General features: G+C 37.3%; 1 protein-coding gene across 39 annotated transcripts in view; it reads right to left on the bottom strand.

Annotated features, from left to right (window-relative positions):
• LOC106871506 (uncharacterized) overlaps positions 1-17,500 on the bottom strand; it is a 213,019-nt gene that overhangs the window by 160,831 nt on the left and 34,688 nt on the right. For 3 of the 39 annotated variants that reach the window (XM_089341789.1, XM_089341774.1, XM_089341754.1), the window contains exon 1: positions 8,809-9,309. The exons of the other annotated variants lie outside the window; for them this stretch is intronic. The gene's annotated coding sequence lies outside the window, so the exon portion shown is untranslated. Of the gene's footprint in view, positions 1-8,808; positions 9,310-17,500 lie in introns of those variants that run through there. 39 annotated transcript variants of the gene reach the window in all.

Here is a 17,500-nt window from a genome sequence, read left to right on the forward strand (position 1 = left end):
GGTAAACAAACTGGCAGACATACAGAAATGCAAGAAGTAACTCCAGAAAGCCAACATTCTGGAGATGAAGAACTGGGCATTACTGATTGGTGCATTTCGTCTTTTTGTCTATCAAGGACTTGATGGATATTCGACTGCTATTTCCAACAAACTGACTGGCCACATATGGACGACATTCTTTAATTAATGTTCCGCGCTTTCTGTCTACGTATTAGATATGAGTACTAATGTGAGAAGCTTCTCTGCACGCTCGGTCGCTTGACCCGCTAGAAATAGATCATAACTCCCTGCTGCCTTAAATTAGAAGTTGAAACATTGGATAACATCACCCTACATACCCCTAAAAAGACGATATTGTTAGAACTAGAGAGCTTTTGATTGTAAGTCTACTTAATTCGAGATTCCAAGGGGATTGCTAGGTGTTTTATTATTCTTGTATCTCCTGAGACCTAAGGATCTTCCAGGCCAGACCCTGGAAAGTCTTGTTTAGTTTACAAGACTGTCCTCTCCAGAGAAGACCTAAGCAAGGTCAAGGTTGTATATTGTCATCTAGACGCCCTCTTTCCCCAACCCCACCCTTGCTCACATTATTAATCCTGGTAAGTATTGTCCACTGAAACGTCATTACTTTGACAGCCTGAGCAAGATCAAGGTTGTAAGTTGTGGTCAGTTTGCTTGTTGTCCCCATTATTAATCCTGATCAGCGTTGTCCACTTAGCTTCCATTCATTTGCTTGCCGTCATGTTGTCTTGTTGTTCAGTTAAAATGGCGCCTAGCTAATTTGTAACTAAGTTGACTGTCGCCATAATTTGTCGCTGGGTTAGTTGAGTGGTTGCTAATAGACCAACACAGATTATATGTGAATAGTTGACAACTGCTGTAGGCAACACTGAACTACTTTTAAGACAGAAAGGAAAGATATACTGTGCGGTGATGTAGTATGTATGGAGTTGTACGATGTAGTGTGGCGAGGGTATATTAAGGTCCATTGTAGTGGGGGAGCGATGTGGTATGTTGTAGAATGGAGCTGTATGTAACGACAAATAAACATTACTGATTAAAGAAAATCGTTCTCTTTTAGTCAAGATTAAGCTTGTTAGAAAGAGAATTAGAAGATATTTGCTTCTAAATGCCAAATCTAATTTATAAACATTATTTATCAAACTGGTTGACAAATAAGAGAGATTTCTAAGCGGTCGCTTGACCTGCTAAAAATAGTACCCAAATCTTCCTCCGAGACATATCTTTATTTTCTTTTTTATTTCTGCTTATCCTGGGACTCAAAAGGCGTGTTTTCCATAGCGTCTAAGTGACCGGGATTACATCAATCTCCCTGGACGGGACTCTAGTTTGTTGTAGGTTTCATGACCAGTAATTTTGGGGGGAGGGGCCAAGTCGATAACATCGATCCCAGTGTTAAACTGCTACTTTATTTCATCAACCCTACCCAAAAACAATGATAAAAAAAGGCAAAGCTGTCCCCAGCAGGATTTGAACTCAGAACGTAAAAGAAGGAAGAAATGTTGAGTAAGCATTTTGTTCGACCTGTTAACGATTCGGCGAGCCCGCCGCTTTCAGGCATACCATAAAAGGTAAAGGATAAAGACCCTCTTCCGTCGTGAATAACCATGAGATTGAACCTAGAAAGTTCCCCTCCGAGGTACAAGTCCGGGCAAGATTGTTTATGGAAGACCAGCCGTCGCCCGCCCATACATATCAGCCTCATCCTCCACGCCACTGATATTATCCGTGGGAAAGCCCTTCAAGGTGGTGTCCCAGCATGGTTGCAGATGACTATGCTATAGTAACCGGTGACGTACAGAACCTGTTGCTTAAAATTCATGAATTTTGTATGGCTTTGGGATTACAGTAAGTTTAAATAAATTTTATGTTTTGATCAGCTTCCAACCCGTTTTATGAACCAGGGTTTTTTTTCTTTTCAAAGCACAAAATTGAATGCTGCTGCTGCTAATAATGATAATAATAATAATAATAATAATAATAATAATAATAATAATAATAATAATAATAATAATAATAATAATTGCGCGGGGATTAATCAAACATAACATACTAAGAAGATTATATATGCACATACGCGTTGGAAAAGGAATATAAATGTACACACACACACATACATACATACATACATACATACATACATATATGTATATATATGTATATATATATATATATATATATATATATATATATATATATATATATATATATATATATATATATATATATAAACTCTTTGATGATGGATTTACAATCAGTTATTATTCCATCGTTTAATCAACAAAGCAACCTACGCGTTGTAATGCATATATGAATTCATAAATATACGTATTCAAATATAAATATATATATATATATATATATATATATATATATATATATATATATATATATATATATATATATACACACACACACATATGCATACATAAATATATATATATATATACACACATACACGCACACATACACGCACACACACACGCACACACACACGCACACACACACGCACACACACATTTAAACACACATACACACACACACACACACACACATATATATATATATATATATATATATATATATATATATACATACATATATATGTGGCTGTGTGGCAAGAGGCTTGGTTCCTTGTTCAGTTCCACTGCGTAGCACATTGGGCAAGTGTCTTCTGCTATAGCCTCGGGCCGTCCCAAGCCTTCTGAGGATATTTAGTAGACGAAAACTGAAAGACGCTCGTCATATATATATATATATATATATATATATATATATACACATACATACATACATACATATATCTATGTGTGTGTGTGTGTGTGTATGTGTGTGCGTATGTGTGTGTGTGTGTGTGTATGTGTGTGTGTGTGTGTGTGTGTGTGTACGTATGCATGTTTGCATACGTATACCTGTGTGTACCTTTGTCTCACCACCACTAACCAACCGGTGTTATTTTCTTTACGTCTCCGTAATTTGGCGAAAGAGACCTAGTTCAAGTAGCAGGCTTAGAAAATAAGCACTGGGGTCTATTCGATTGACAAAATTCCCATAAGGTGGTGGCCCTGAATGGCTGAGGTCCAATAATTAAAACAATTAAAAGATAGCAGAAACCAATTAAGAAGCTATCAAAGAAAAAGAAAAGACATTTTGATTGTCTGAAGGGAAGTGGGTAGCTACGCGGTCATGTTTCGCCTCTACAAACGTCTTCAGCATAGCAAATGCTTTACTTTATATTCAGTAGATGCGACATTTAGACATATACAACTAGAACTTATTTGTAGCCAAAGTAATTTACATAAATGAAACGAAAATGAGCTAGAGATATAACTCGGATTAGCCTCCAGTATGAAATTACACTCCGAAGTTTTTTCGAGGACCAAATCTGCGGGGTAAATGGCAATAAGAGAAATCAGCGTGGGCCAATATGGAGAGAGTTATGCTGACAAACTCAATCGGGTTTGATATATAAAATGTACATACATACATACATACATACATACATACATACATACATACATACATACATACACATATGTGTATACATGTAGGGATGTATATAGAGACAAACAATTTGCCAGTCTTCACCCCTGATAAAGGAAGCCAGAATTACGGTAATTTTTGTGTACATCCATCTACTGATTGTATATCTTTGACTTTTTGCACACTCCAACTGGTAATTATTAACATTACAACTGTTAATCCCGCAATCCCAGAAACAGTTGTCGGCCTAAAATACCATGCATTCTCCTCTTAGTTTTCTGTATTTTTTGTGCTCCGTGTAAATTTATTTTGCAACATATATCCATCCAAGTTGTTGCCCCAGCATGGCCGCAGACAAATTACTGAAACAAGTAAAAGAATGTATAAATGTCTGTATACTTATAAATGAGTGTCCATCTTCTGAATATTTTCAGTTTCTCTCTCCATATATATATATATATATATATATATATATATATATATATATATATACCGTATATTAACGTGTATAAGGAACCCTCCTATATAAGGAATCCCCTAATTTGAGGGGCTTAGAATTTTGAAAAAAGCTTTTGTAAGGGATGAATATATTATCCATGTACAAGAAACTCTCATATTTTTTAACCTATATATATGTATATGTATACACACACACACACACACACATATGTGTGTGTATACTTATACATATATATATATATATACACTCATATACATATATACATACATAGATATATGTGTGTATGTATGTGTGTACGTACATTTTATATATTGATATATATCGTGTCTGTCTGCATCACTATATATATATATATAGATAGATAGATAGATAGATAGATAGATAGATAGATAGATAGATAGATAGATAGATAGATAACAGAACAAAATGGCCTGTTCTTGAAATTTACGTACAAGTGGCTGAGTACTCCACAGAAGCGCGTACCCTTAACATCATTCTCGGGTAGATTCAACGTGACACCGAATGTGACAAGGTTGACCTATTCAAATACAGATACAACACATTTTTGCCAGCTGAGTGGAACTGGAGCAACGTAATACAAAGTATCTTGCCCAAGAACACAACGCATCACCGGGTATCGAACTTGCAAGCTTACGGTCTTGAGCCGAACACCCTAACCACTTAGCCACGCGCTTTCACACACAAACACACAAGATAACTAAATCTCTAGAATGTTTGACATGTCTTTACAATTCTCTTAATGGCTTGCTTTATAATTTAAGTTTGTAAGAATGAATGCATAAAGGAATGAATATATATATATTCATATATACACTTAGGTTTGTTGATAGGAATGCAGGTAGGTGGGTGGCTAAGGTCGGTTGGTAGGTAGGTAGGTAGGTAGGTATACAAGAATAAAGGTTCGTAAATATGTAGTATGTATGAATGTATGTATGCATGTATGTATGTATGAGGGGTAATATGTACGGGTGTATGCGCACGTGGTTATGTATATACGTATATTTGTATGTCCATATATGTATATATGTATATGTTTATATGTATGTATGTCTCTCTCTCTCTCTCTCTCTCTCTATATATATATATATATATATATATATATATATATATATATATATACACGCACACACAAATAGATAACACATATATGTGTTTGTGTGCGCTTGTATTCGTGTATGTATTATGTTCGTGTGTATGTGTATACGCATATACATTCATACGTTATTGTGTCTGTGAGTATGTATATATACAAATATTTGTGCGTATGCGTGTATGTCTGTGTGTGTATTTACATACATATGTATATGTGTGTGCATGTTTTCGTGAGTGTAGATACACACACACGCGCGCGCGCGCGCGCACATTTACATTCAGGTACAAAGACCGATACGGAAAAGGAAAATAAATAAAAGCATTGTTCACTTCAGAGGCGTTTATGGGACAAAATAGAAGGGACCCCGTCTGAATAAGTATTTTCTTACACGATTAAGTCATGTGACCGGAAACAGATAAGCCACTGATTGTGGGATGTCTACGAGCCTTTTGGTTTCATATCTATTGTGGTTGTTTGAACTCTTATTCAAATGGATAAATGTTGGAATTGTTTGGGTGTCTGCTATGACTGTTATAAAGGTAGGTAGGTAGGTAGGTAGGTAGGTAGGCAGGTAGGTAGGTAGGTAGGTAGGTAGGTAGGCAGGTAGGTAGGTAGGTAGGTAGGTAGGTAGGTAGGTAGGTAGGGATGAATGGATAGCTGGATGAATGAATGGATGGATGGATTCATCTGTATGAATGTATGTATGTGTGTGTGTGCGTATGTTGTCTGCATGCATGTTTGTGTATGTTTGTTCATGTATGCATGGGACGTGTGCGTGTGAATGCGTATCCGCGTCTTTCTGTCTGAAAAAGTATGTATCTATCTGTATATGTGTGTGAGCGTGCGTGTGCGCGTGCGCGTGTGTGTGTGTATGTAGAGAGCAAAAGAGAAAGAAAGAGCGTGACTTAAACAGTGGAACTTTATCAAAGCGGAAAAAAATAAAGAAAATGAAAAGAAAATGAAAAACAGACAGACAGACAGACAGATAGATAGATAGATAGATAGATAGATAGATAGATAGATAGATAGATAGATAGATAGATAGATGTTGATATATAAGTAGTGTTAGTCGAAGGAAAATGTATTGAACAGGTATTCTCCTTCCGAGCCAAGGCTATTGCGTTGTGGTGTAGGGTTGGCCGGTTTTGTTCCATACCTATAAACGTTCACACGTAACCTGGCCTCACCTCAACAGATTTAATATTACACACATATAGTCTACAGTGTCTCTCTTCTGACAGGTCACAGCAGAAACTATCAAATATGGTTATTAATCAGACATCCATAACATTAACGTGCCATGATCTGGGTGCGGCCTACATATTTAGTCATTATCTGTGTTATCATTAATAAAAGCGTTTTAGGTTTTGGTAAATGAAAGCTTGTGGAGGCGCAATGGCCCAGTGGTTAGGGCATTGGACTCGCGGTCGGAGGATCGCGGTTTCGATTCCCAGATCGGGCGTTGTGTGTGTTTATTGAGCGAAAACACCTAAAGCTCCACGAGGCTCCGACAGGGGGTGGTGGTGACCCCTGTTGTACTCTTTCGCCCCAACTTTCTCTCACTCTTTCTTCCTGTTTCTTGAGTAAAGCTGCGATGGACTGGCGTCCCGTCCAGTTGCGGGGAACACATACGCCATAGAAACCGGGAGACCGGGCCCATGAACCTAGCTAGGCTTTGAAAGGGCGACGTTTGTCGTTTTAAATGAAAGCTTACAGGTTGATTGTTATATTTATTAACAGTGATTTTTGTACGGATAAATCAGTGAGCTGGCAGAATCGTTAGCACGCCGTGCCAAAATGCTTAGCGACATTTCATCCGTCTTCATACATTTTGAGTTCAAATTCAATCGATGTCGACTTTGCCTTTGATCCTTCCGGTTCCGTAAAATAACTGCCAGTTGAGCAATGGGTTCAATGTAATCGACTTGGACCCTTGAAATTGCTGGTCTTATGTTAAAATTTTACATCAATATTTACAATTCAAAATGGCCACCCTTTGCTTTCATCATCGTCCTTAATTTTTTCTTAACTATTTTATCTCCTCGTAATTCTTTATACTTGTCATTTTCAATGCTGCAATTTGCCCGTTTTGTTTGAGCTGCCACATTTAATTAAGGATAAACAACACAAGAAACGTATGTTAGGAAGCAGTGTACAACATTCGCAACTAGTTTTTTTTTGTGAAAAGAAGGATTCAATTTACATTTGAGTGACGAGTAAATGTATATTCCGCACCCGGTAGACAGAAGACGAAAATATTTGGAGAAACATATAACATCTCGACTAGTATGTGGTTAACAAGCTCTCTTTGGAACCACGTGGTTTGGGGTTCGGTCTCGTTGTACAAGACTTTGGGCAAGTGTCTCAATTATTGTCCGGGTCATCCGATGCCTTCAAAATGAATTTGATAATTTTGTAGATGGAAACTGTATGAAAGCCCTTCGTATGCGTATGTATACACACACACACACACACAGATATTTTCGGTAAGAGAATGTTAATTCCGAAACTAGTACACGAATAACAATATTTTAATTTTATTTATGTAATTTTCACTGTCTTGCCCGCATACGGTTTGGTATTTCGCTGAATTTCTTTTGAGAACTATTAGGTCTTAGTAGACACAACATGTGATCTTCTTCTAGCACATTAAATGTCCACTTTGGTGGTCATCGTTATATATAAACAAATATATATATATATATATATATATGTACGACGGGCTTCTTTCAGTTTCCGTCTACCAAATCCGCTCACAAGGCTTTGGTTGACCCGAAGCTATAGTAGAAGATACTTGCCCAAGTCGCCACGCAGTAGGACTGAACCCGGAACCATGTGGGGTTGGTAAGCAAGCAACTTACCTCACAGCCACTCTTATATTCAAACATACATACATGCATATATATATATATATATATATATATATATATATATATATATATATATATATATATATATATATATATATATATATATATATATATATGGGTGTCCACAAAGTCTGGGTACATGAAGTAAATAAAATTGACATAAACAATCAAATATAAGAAATAATTTCTTAAAGTGTGTTAATCCCCTGTACCCAGACTTTGTGGACACCCTTTATGTATGTATGTATGTATATAAATAAATATATATATATATATATATATATATATATATATATATATATATATATATATATAGTGAGAGAGAGGTAGGGAGTAAAATTAGATAAGCAAAGAAAAATTCAAACAGCACATCAACAATAAGCATAGGTGAACAGTAAGTGTAGCTATGCAGCTGTGTTCACATTGTCCGTCACCATTGTATGGGGGTACGGAAACCAGTTGACCAATCAAGAGATTGTAATAGGCCCAGACAGTCAAACTACATCCTATGCAATTCATGTTGTTTTGTGCAATGCAGTGTGGTCCTTATTTTGTAGTTGTCACGAAACATAACTGAGAAGATATGCTGTGGAGATATTCCATATTGCGCACCACGTATTTCAGCCGGCTACTAGCATACCAGGTGACAGCTGGATCAGGGCTGACGTTGGACCACACAATGACATCCACAACAACAACAGCAACAACGACAGAAACAATAACAACATATTCTAGCCACTGTGGAAGCTGCTCCTTGACCACTCGAGGTTTTAGAAATAGCAGTCAACTCTCCCTTCAATTAAATACCGTTCTCTATATTTATATCAGGACATGACATTAGATAACATAAGTCTACATACCCCAAGCAAAAGACGAGTTGGTCTTGACAGGAATACTTTTGTTAGTCGGTGAACTGGATCATGTTTTAACCTGTGGTTAAATAGTTCTAACAGCAATAACATCAAGTAGAAGCTTTCCTGTTACAAACAACGTCTGGTGTCCTCGATTGAGAGATAACACTATATCAGGACAGTCAAATACGTGCTACGAGTGAAGCTTTTTCTCAAGAGATATCGATTCATGCACTGACTGTTATATCTTAGTAGGGCCAACACGAAACAAGAAAGGAAAGAAGTGTAGTAGTAAGATAAAGTTATATAATGATCTTTTTGAGAATGAATGAGAATGAGTTAATATTTAAATCGATGACTTCATAGAAGAGGGGAGGTTTGAGTAGGTTTTCTTATTTAAAAAAAAAAAGAGATTTTACGATTTGCTATTTAGCTTCCGAAAAATTAGGTGAAAGTTATTTAAACGAACAGTACAGCCTTGTTTTAATATGTACACATGCGTGAGTGAGTGAGTGAGTGAGTGAGTGAGAGAGTGAGTGAGTGTGTGTGTGTGTGTGTGTTTGTGTGTGTGTGTGTGTGTGTGTGTGTGTGTGTGTGTGCGTGTGTGTGTGTGTGTGAGGCGGCGAAATGTTAGAAATCGTTAAACACACCGTTAAACTGTCGAGCGACATTTCGTCCGCCTTTACGTTCCGAGTTCAATTCCGCCGAGGTCAGCTTTGCGTTTCGTCCTTTTTCAGGGTCGATAAAATAAGTACCAATTGAGCTCTGGAGTCGACGTCTTCGACTTAACCCCTCCTCCGAAAATTGCTGGCCTTGAGCCAAAATTTGAAACTAATATATACGCGCGTGTGTATGTGTGTGTATGTGTGTGTGTGTGTGCATGTGTGTGTGTGTGTGTGTGTGTGTGTGTGTGTATGTGTGTGCGCGCGCGCGTGTGTAAGTACACATAGGACGAAAGCAAGCAGGTCGAAATTTCGAAGTTACAGTCAACTTTCTTGTAAAAGTTTAAGAAACATGTGCTCTTCTAAAAAATATCGGATAATTTTTTCAATACCGACCACTCGGTTCCGGGTCCATTCCCACTGCGTGGCACCTTGGGCAAGTGTCTTCTACTATAGCCTCGGGCCGACCAATGCCTTGTGAGTGGATTTGGTAGACGGAAACTAAAGGAAGTCCGTCGTATGTATGTATTTATATATATGTATGTGTGTATATATGTTTGTGTGTCTGTGTTTGTTCCCCCCACCATTGCTTGACAACCGATGCTGGTGTGTTTACGTCCCCGTAACTTAGCGGTTCGGCAAAAAAGACCGATAGAATAAGTACTACGCTTACAAAGAATAAGTCCTGGGGTCGGTTTGCTCGACGAAAGTCGGTGCTCCAGCATGGCCGCAGTCAAATGACTGAAACAAGTAAAAGAGTAAAGAGTATAGTTAAATCTGTTGGGGAAAAATAACTAGAGTTACTCTCACAGAAGTTAGGAAAAGCTTTTTCGTTTTAGAAGCAACAGCAAATCTGAAAACTATAGACCGGATGAATAAGTTGGGGGTTTTTCGCTCCAGAAACTGGGATGTAATGTTCAGGTTGTCCACAAGGTCTGGGTGCATGGAGTAAATAAAATCATAACATAAACAATTAAATTAAGAAATAATAATTTCTTAAAATATGTGTCAATCCCCATGTACCCAGACTTTGTGAACATCCATCCTGTAGAAACATTTTACTTGTTTCAGTCAGTGTTATGGCCATACTGGGGCACCGCCTTAAAGGGTTTGGTCGAACAAATCATCCTCCCACCCGGTACTTATTCTTTAAGTCTGGTACTTATTCTATCAGTAACTTTTGTTGAGTTGCTAAGTTATAGGTCCATAAATAAACAAACGCCAGTTGTCAGGTGATCGCAGAAGGGATAACCATAAACATAAACACACACACATGTGTGAGTGTGTGTGCGTGTGTGTGTGCATGCGTGTGTGTATTTTTGTGTGTGCTTGTGTAAAGGGCTTCCACACAGTTTCCATCAGTCAAACTTACTCACAAGACATTAGCTGGGCCGGGGCTATAATGAAACACTTTTTTTTTTCTTTCAAAGCGCAGCTCAGTGTAATTTAAGAAATGAAGAGAAATAGATTTACGGAAATGAAACAAATTTATCATTGTATGTATTTAAATGTATGGAAATGTTTTGGGCATAGATTAAACGAGATTTGCATTTAAAGATAAAGATATTAGCAGGTATGTGTACGTATTTAGATATGTATATATGTGCATATATACGTAGTATATGTGTGTTTGCATATATGCATGTACGTGAGAAAATTATATGTGTGTGTGTGTGTGTGTGTGTGTGTGTGTGTGTGTGTGTGTGTGTGTGTGTGTGTGTGTGTGTGTGTGTGTGTGTGTGTGTTTCTGTGTGTGTGTACGTAAATATATATATATATGTGTCGATAACGATAAGGCTTAATACAAGTACAACAGTGAAAAGGTAGGGGAAAGACTTCAGGCACCAGGAAGTCAGTGTCTCTGGTCTTTGTATATAAAGATATCTGTCTTATTTCCTTTATTTTATGGGAACAATGAGAACAATTGTTAAATCACAGAAATAGTAGCGAAAATATAGAAGTATATTAGAAAACAATGGGGCAGCGAAACTTAATAACTTAATGGCTGCGTGGTAAGAAGCTTTCTTCCCAAGAACAGGGTTCCGGGTTTAGTTCCACTGCGTGGCACCATGAGCAAGGTTCTTCTACTATAGCCACGGAACGACTAAAGCCTTGTGAGTGGATTTGGTAGACGAGTGAGTGGATTTGGTAGACGAAACTAAAAGATGTGCGTGTGTGTATGTGTGTGTGTCATTGTGTTTGTGTTTGCGCCCCCACCATCGCTTGACAACCGATGTTGGTATATTTACGTGACCGTAACTTAGTGGTCAGCAATACGTAAAAATCAATTCAAATATGAATGTTTATTACACAAGCGTTGCTTCTGTTTAATATCTGAATTTATTCTTACGTATGCATTGTCCGGGCAAACCAGCACATAGTTTTCACACTATATGCATATGGATCGTGGACTGTCGGTATGGTTCACCTCCGATTCGATTAGAGTACGTGATGTTGATAAGCCATCAAAATGACGAAGCATCGACGCCATTGGATGGGATTTGAGGAGAGTTATCTCGCCTGTCCATGACTTTTAAGTGCTTCAACAACCGACATTTTGGGAGAGCAATCTCCACCACGCCAGTTTGTCAGAACAAAGCTGTGGTTAATTGTATAATAAAACTTGGATGTGAGTGTATATATATAAATATATATTTGTTTTTCTGATATTTATTAATTTATTATTTCTACTCTACCGACACTACTCAGTCTTTATAAGGGACATATGGATTTACTAAAATGAGGATCAGCCGAGTATAGTAAATCTAACTGGAGTTTATCTACATTCACTGAGGTTAGCCAGGTAAAGCGAATACAACCTTGAAAATGTGACAGCATAGTTGAATGACAATGGAGTAGCCAAACTTCATATTATATAATAAAAAAAAAGTGATATTAATATATAGATTAATATAAAATACGCTACTATCCTTGATATATATATATATATATATATATATATATATATATATATATATATCAAGGATAGTAGCGTATTTTTTATTAATCTTTATATTAATATCACATTTTTTAATATATGAAGTTTGGCTACTCTATTGTCATTCAACTTTGCTGTCACATTTTCAAGGCTATATTCATGAGTTATATATTGTTCCCACGATGTCATTGAGTCAGAGATAGATAGATAGATAGATAGATAGATAGATAGATAGATAGATAGATAGATATTCGCGCAAACACACTACATAACCATCATCATCATCATCATCATCATCGTCATGTATTCAACAAATTCGTGCAAAGCTCTACTGCACCAGGATGTGCATCTCCGTGTTTCTGAGCTGCTTGCTCCATTGTCCTTTTGAAATGTAGAATTGTGATTTTGTTTGTTGCATTATTTCTGCTCTTGATTTAGTATTTGTTGACCAGACTGTTGAGTCGAATATTCTACAATCTGAATTTGTTATATCTTATTGTAATAGTTATAACCATTAGTAATTTCTTTGGGATGATAAGCTAACAGAATTGTTAACGAGTCGGATAAAATATTTAGCAGCATTTCTTCCGACTCTTCACGTCCTGTGTCCAAATCCCTCCAAAGTAAACATTACTTTTCGTCCGTCCAACGTCGATAAAATAAATACCAGTCAAATATTGGGGTCGATGGTATTTACTAATACCCTCCCCACAAATTTTAGGCCTTGGGTCTGTATTAGAAAGAACTGGTTTATTTCTGGGGGGTTTTATTATTATTATTATTAAGAATAATAAGTTGATCTCAACTGTCCAGGAAGACCAACGAAAGCTACCATTATATCTTTTATACTTTACTTATTTCAGTCAATGGACCACGGCCATACTGGGGCAACGCCTTGACTGGTTTTAGTTAAACTGGCCTCAGTACTTTTTTAAGAACAGTAACCAACAACGCTTGTCAAGCGGTGAAACAGACGGACACAACTACAAAGACACGCACATATAATCCTATAAGACGGGACTCTTTCAGATTCCCTTTACCAAATTCACTCACAATTCTATGGCCGGCCCTGGCTATAATAGAAGACACTTGCCCAAAGTGATGCAAGATTCAACCTGAAACCAAGTGATTACGAAGCAAACTTCCTGCCATACAGCCATACCTGCAAGCTATCGAAGTAATGTATATTCTTTTAATGTCTGAAAATCTACACAAAACTATTTGATGAATGCCTAACTTTCTCAGGAGACAAAAATAAAATAAAAAAGGGACGGAAATATTTAAATACGACAATGAGAAATGAAAGATAAGAGTGAAAGAGAAAGATAAGGAATGACGAAGGTGTTCGTTGTGAGCGATAAGAGAAACAAATGAGAAAATAGGACGAGCAACAGGGTGTGGCGCAATTACTGAAGTGTTGGCGAATAACATATAAGAAATAATAATAATAATAATAATAATAATAATAATAATAATAATAATAATAATAATAATAATAATAATAATAATTTCATTTATTTACCACCAGGGTGAAGGGTGAGGGGGACAATACAAAGACAAACAAAGTGTGAGGATTTGCATATAATGAAATTATAGAAAAAAGGGAGAGGTAAGTATACACAATATACAATGGACAGGAAGGGACATATACATAGAATACAAATAGGATGGGGGGGGGGAAGGATGATAGAGATGTAGACCTCCTGATACAGGATGACCTCTAGGAATAATCAAAGGAACCCCCACTGTCGAAGATTTCTCTGAATATTAAGAGCAAGAGCCTTTTCCTATTCCTTCTCTCCGACTCCCAGGTCTACTCTTAGAGAGATACCATCCACTCTTGCCATTTTCGTAACTTTCACCCACTTTTCAGTAAACTTACTCGAGGGCAACACTTCCCTCTCCACTCTCAATTTCCTTTTCAAGTGAAACTTGAAACTTGAAACTCCGAAAGAGCAATGTTTCTGTTCTCATACCTGTCGGCCTTATCCACCAAACAGCCTCTTTTGCCACAGCCACCGGGCAAAGGAAAACTACCTTGCCAGCCCGATTGAAGGAGGAATGATTTCTTTATTAACCACAAGGGGTTTACATTTAGGAAAACATTTTTGACAGTAAAGGACAAAACAAAGAATGCGTATGTGTATATGTGTGTGAGTGTGTGTTGTGAGGGTTTTGCGTGTAAACAAGATTAACATAATTGGAAAATAATTAAATAATTATAATGATCATAATAATAATAATAATAATAATAATAATAATAATAATAATAATAATAATGATGATTTCTTTATTAACCAGAAGGGTTTGCATTAAGGAAAACATTATGGACAGTACGTGTATATGTGCGCGAGTGTGTGTTGTCATGGGGATTTTGCGTGTAAACAAGGTTAACAAAATTTAAAAAAAGAAAGAAAGAAAGAAAGAACAATGTATAATCCTCAATAGGGAGATGTTCGAGAGCTGCACATGGAAAAATTTCATAAAAACCATGGGTACCCTGACTTTTGGGGCAGGTGCCTTCTTTTGTCTTCCGGGTTTTTTTTTTTTTTTTTTTTTTGTATATTAACTAAGTCGTCGACTTCGGTGGAATTTGAATCCATAACATAAAATCGGACGAAATACTGCTAAGCATTTCGAACGGCGTGCTAACGATTCTGCCAGCTCAATAATGGTGAATATAGTAATAATGGGAAAGGAAAGCCTATAACAACAGCAACAACAAGGAGCAATAATGATTTAAAAAGTGAGTAGTAGTAGTAGTAGTAGTAGTAGTAGTAGTAGCAGTAGTAGTAGTGGCAGTAGTAGGCTGTAACCGGTGTTTAACGAGCAGCCACCATGTTGTTTTTAAGGAGTTTCTTCTTTCTTGGTGCGCACAATTAGCCCGCCCTGGGGTACGATGAGATGGTGATTGTAGTGGTAACGGTTGTGGTAGTTACTGTGGTGGTGGTTGTGGTGGTGGTTGTGGTGGCGGCGGCGGCGGCGGCGGCGGCGATGGTGGCGGTTGAAGATAAATGTGTGTGTGTGTTTTGCATATCACGCATTCACATGAGCCAGCATATTAAATATACGACCGACAACAATAGGAATATTTCGGGGGGGGGGGGGGTTCTTTCTCTGCCGCTGGGTAGGAAGTTGTTTAAATCCAGCTTAGACAAGAGAGGTATAGCTAATTGTTTTACTCTGCTATTTTAGCAATACAGCAAGCTAGTTCGATAGCCAAATAGCTAATTAGCAAGAGCTCCTTTGGCAAACCTACATATTTATAATACGTATATATAAACGTGTATATATATATATAAGATTATAGATGAATAAGTACATAATAAATATTTGTGCGCCAAGTCTTTTTATAAGCAGAAACATTTATATTTCTCTCCGCATTGTATTTTGTAAAGTTTTGATTTATGTTTTGTTCGACACAATGAAGATATTTAATGTCTGGTTGAGGTATTATGAGATTTTATGTGTATTTTACTCGCGGGTTTTCTTCATTTATATAAGTGTGTGTGTGTATATCTTTGGGATTTATTTTAAGTTTTTTCCCTTGCAGAAGCCGGTCGCTTACAAAGCTGCAAGTCTATTTTGTTTAAGTCAATAGAAGTCTTGGTGTTTTGAGATTATTTGACGGCAGCGTGTATGGTGTGAACGTAAATAAACTTGCACTCTTGGGTGTGCTTGTCACGATAGAACACACGTGTATGCTTCATAACTGTTCGCGTGTGTATCTTCATATCTATTCCATATGTGTATATGATTCTGTGCATAGATAGATAGATAGATAGATAGATAGATAGATAGATAGATAGATAGATAGATAGATAGATAGATAGATAAAATATGAATATGGGACAAGAACGCAAAACATCCAGACAGTTAGGTGATACAAAAAAGGGACAGCAAAACATCCAGACAGACGATACAAAGAAAACAAGAACGGGTCATTCGGAGTTATCTATCTTCAGTCGAGTTCCAGATTATCTTTGTGATTTCGGCTGGTTATATGAAAGAAACTGAAAGAATCCCGTCGTGTATGTGTTTGAGTATGCGCACGCGCGTGTGTGTGTGCTAGTCCCCTACCACCACTTGACAACTGGTGTTGGTTTGTTTTCGTCCCCGTAATCTAGTGATTCGACGTAAGAGACCGATAAATCAAGTGCCAGGCTTAAAAGAAAAAATGGGTACGCAGTCGATTCCTTCGACTAAAACGTCTTCAAGGTGATGCCCCAACATGACCGCAGTCTAATGACTGAAACAAGTAAAAAATATAATATAAAAGATAAAAAAGAATGTAAATACGTATGTGTTTTCTTCTCGTTTTGATTTAGAGTTAAGTTTGAACAGCCACCTACTTTGTCGCAACGTTGTGAAAGAACGCGTACCATTTTGCTCATCATCCTTAAAATCTTAAGAAGTTTTGTAAATTTGCACTGCCCCATGATATCGCCATCATTTGTAGCGTATGAATTAAGGAGTTGTATTCTCTTCCTAAGCACCCAAGTTCAACCACACTTTGCTACAGACGGGTTAGTACTTATTCTGACGCGCCAATTAATAGCAGGTATGAAACTGAAAGCGTGTCTTAGCCATTGGATTTACAAAGGCTTTATCAATGGTTCCTAGACGCTTTCTATCCTCTCTATTTTTCTGACCACACTGTTGTCCAGAATGCAGCCAGTGCCCTCAACGGAGCATATTACTTTTCTTATGGTCTCGCACAACGATATTTGGCCGGTTGTGTTTTACTTGGTAGCTGTTTCAATTTTTAGTTCCACCAATATTCTTTGACCCATCCGTCTCAAAATTGTCAACTTCGCCTGTTATTCCTTATTCTTTTCCAGAGTATTCTGGACACCGCATCTTGCGGAGGATAATATCTGCAAGACATTCTTTCACAATTGACAATAATGGGATTGATATCTTCAGCTTAAGTTTTGCTCAAACCACATTTGTTGACCGTTAATGTTTTCTGCCTTTTATGCAGTAGGTACTTGGTGAGGATGTCTTGTTCTTGAGTTGTATGAAGGTTGCCTTCAAAGCGGAACGTAATAAACTTGTCAGTACTCCATGACAAGCTGGCAAATTTTTTATATGATTCATT

The sequence above is a fragment of the Octopus bimaculoides genome, chromosome 25, assembly GCF_046866305.1.
Source record: "Octopus bimaculoides isolate indiv1 chromosome 25, ASM4686630v1, whole genome shotgun sequence".
NCBI classification, from domain to species: domain Eukaryota; kingdom Metazoa; phylum Mollusca; class Cephalopoda; order Octopoda; family Octopodidae; genus Octopus; species Octopus bimaculoides.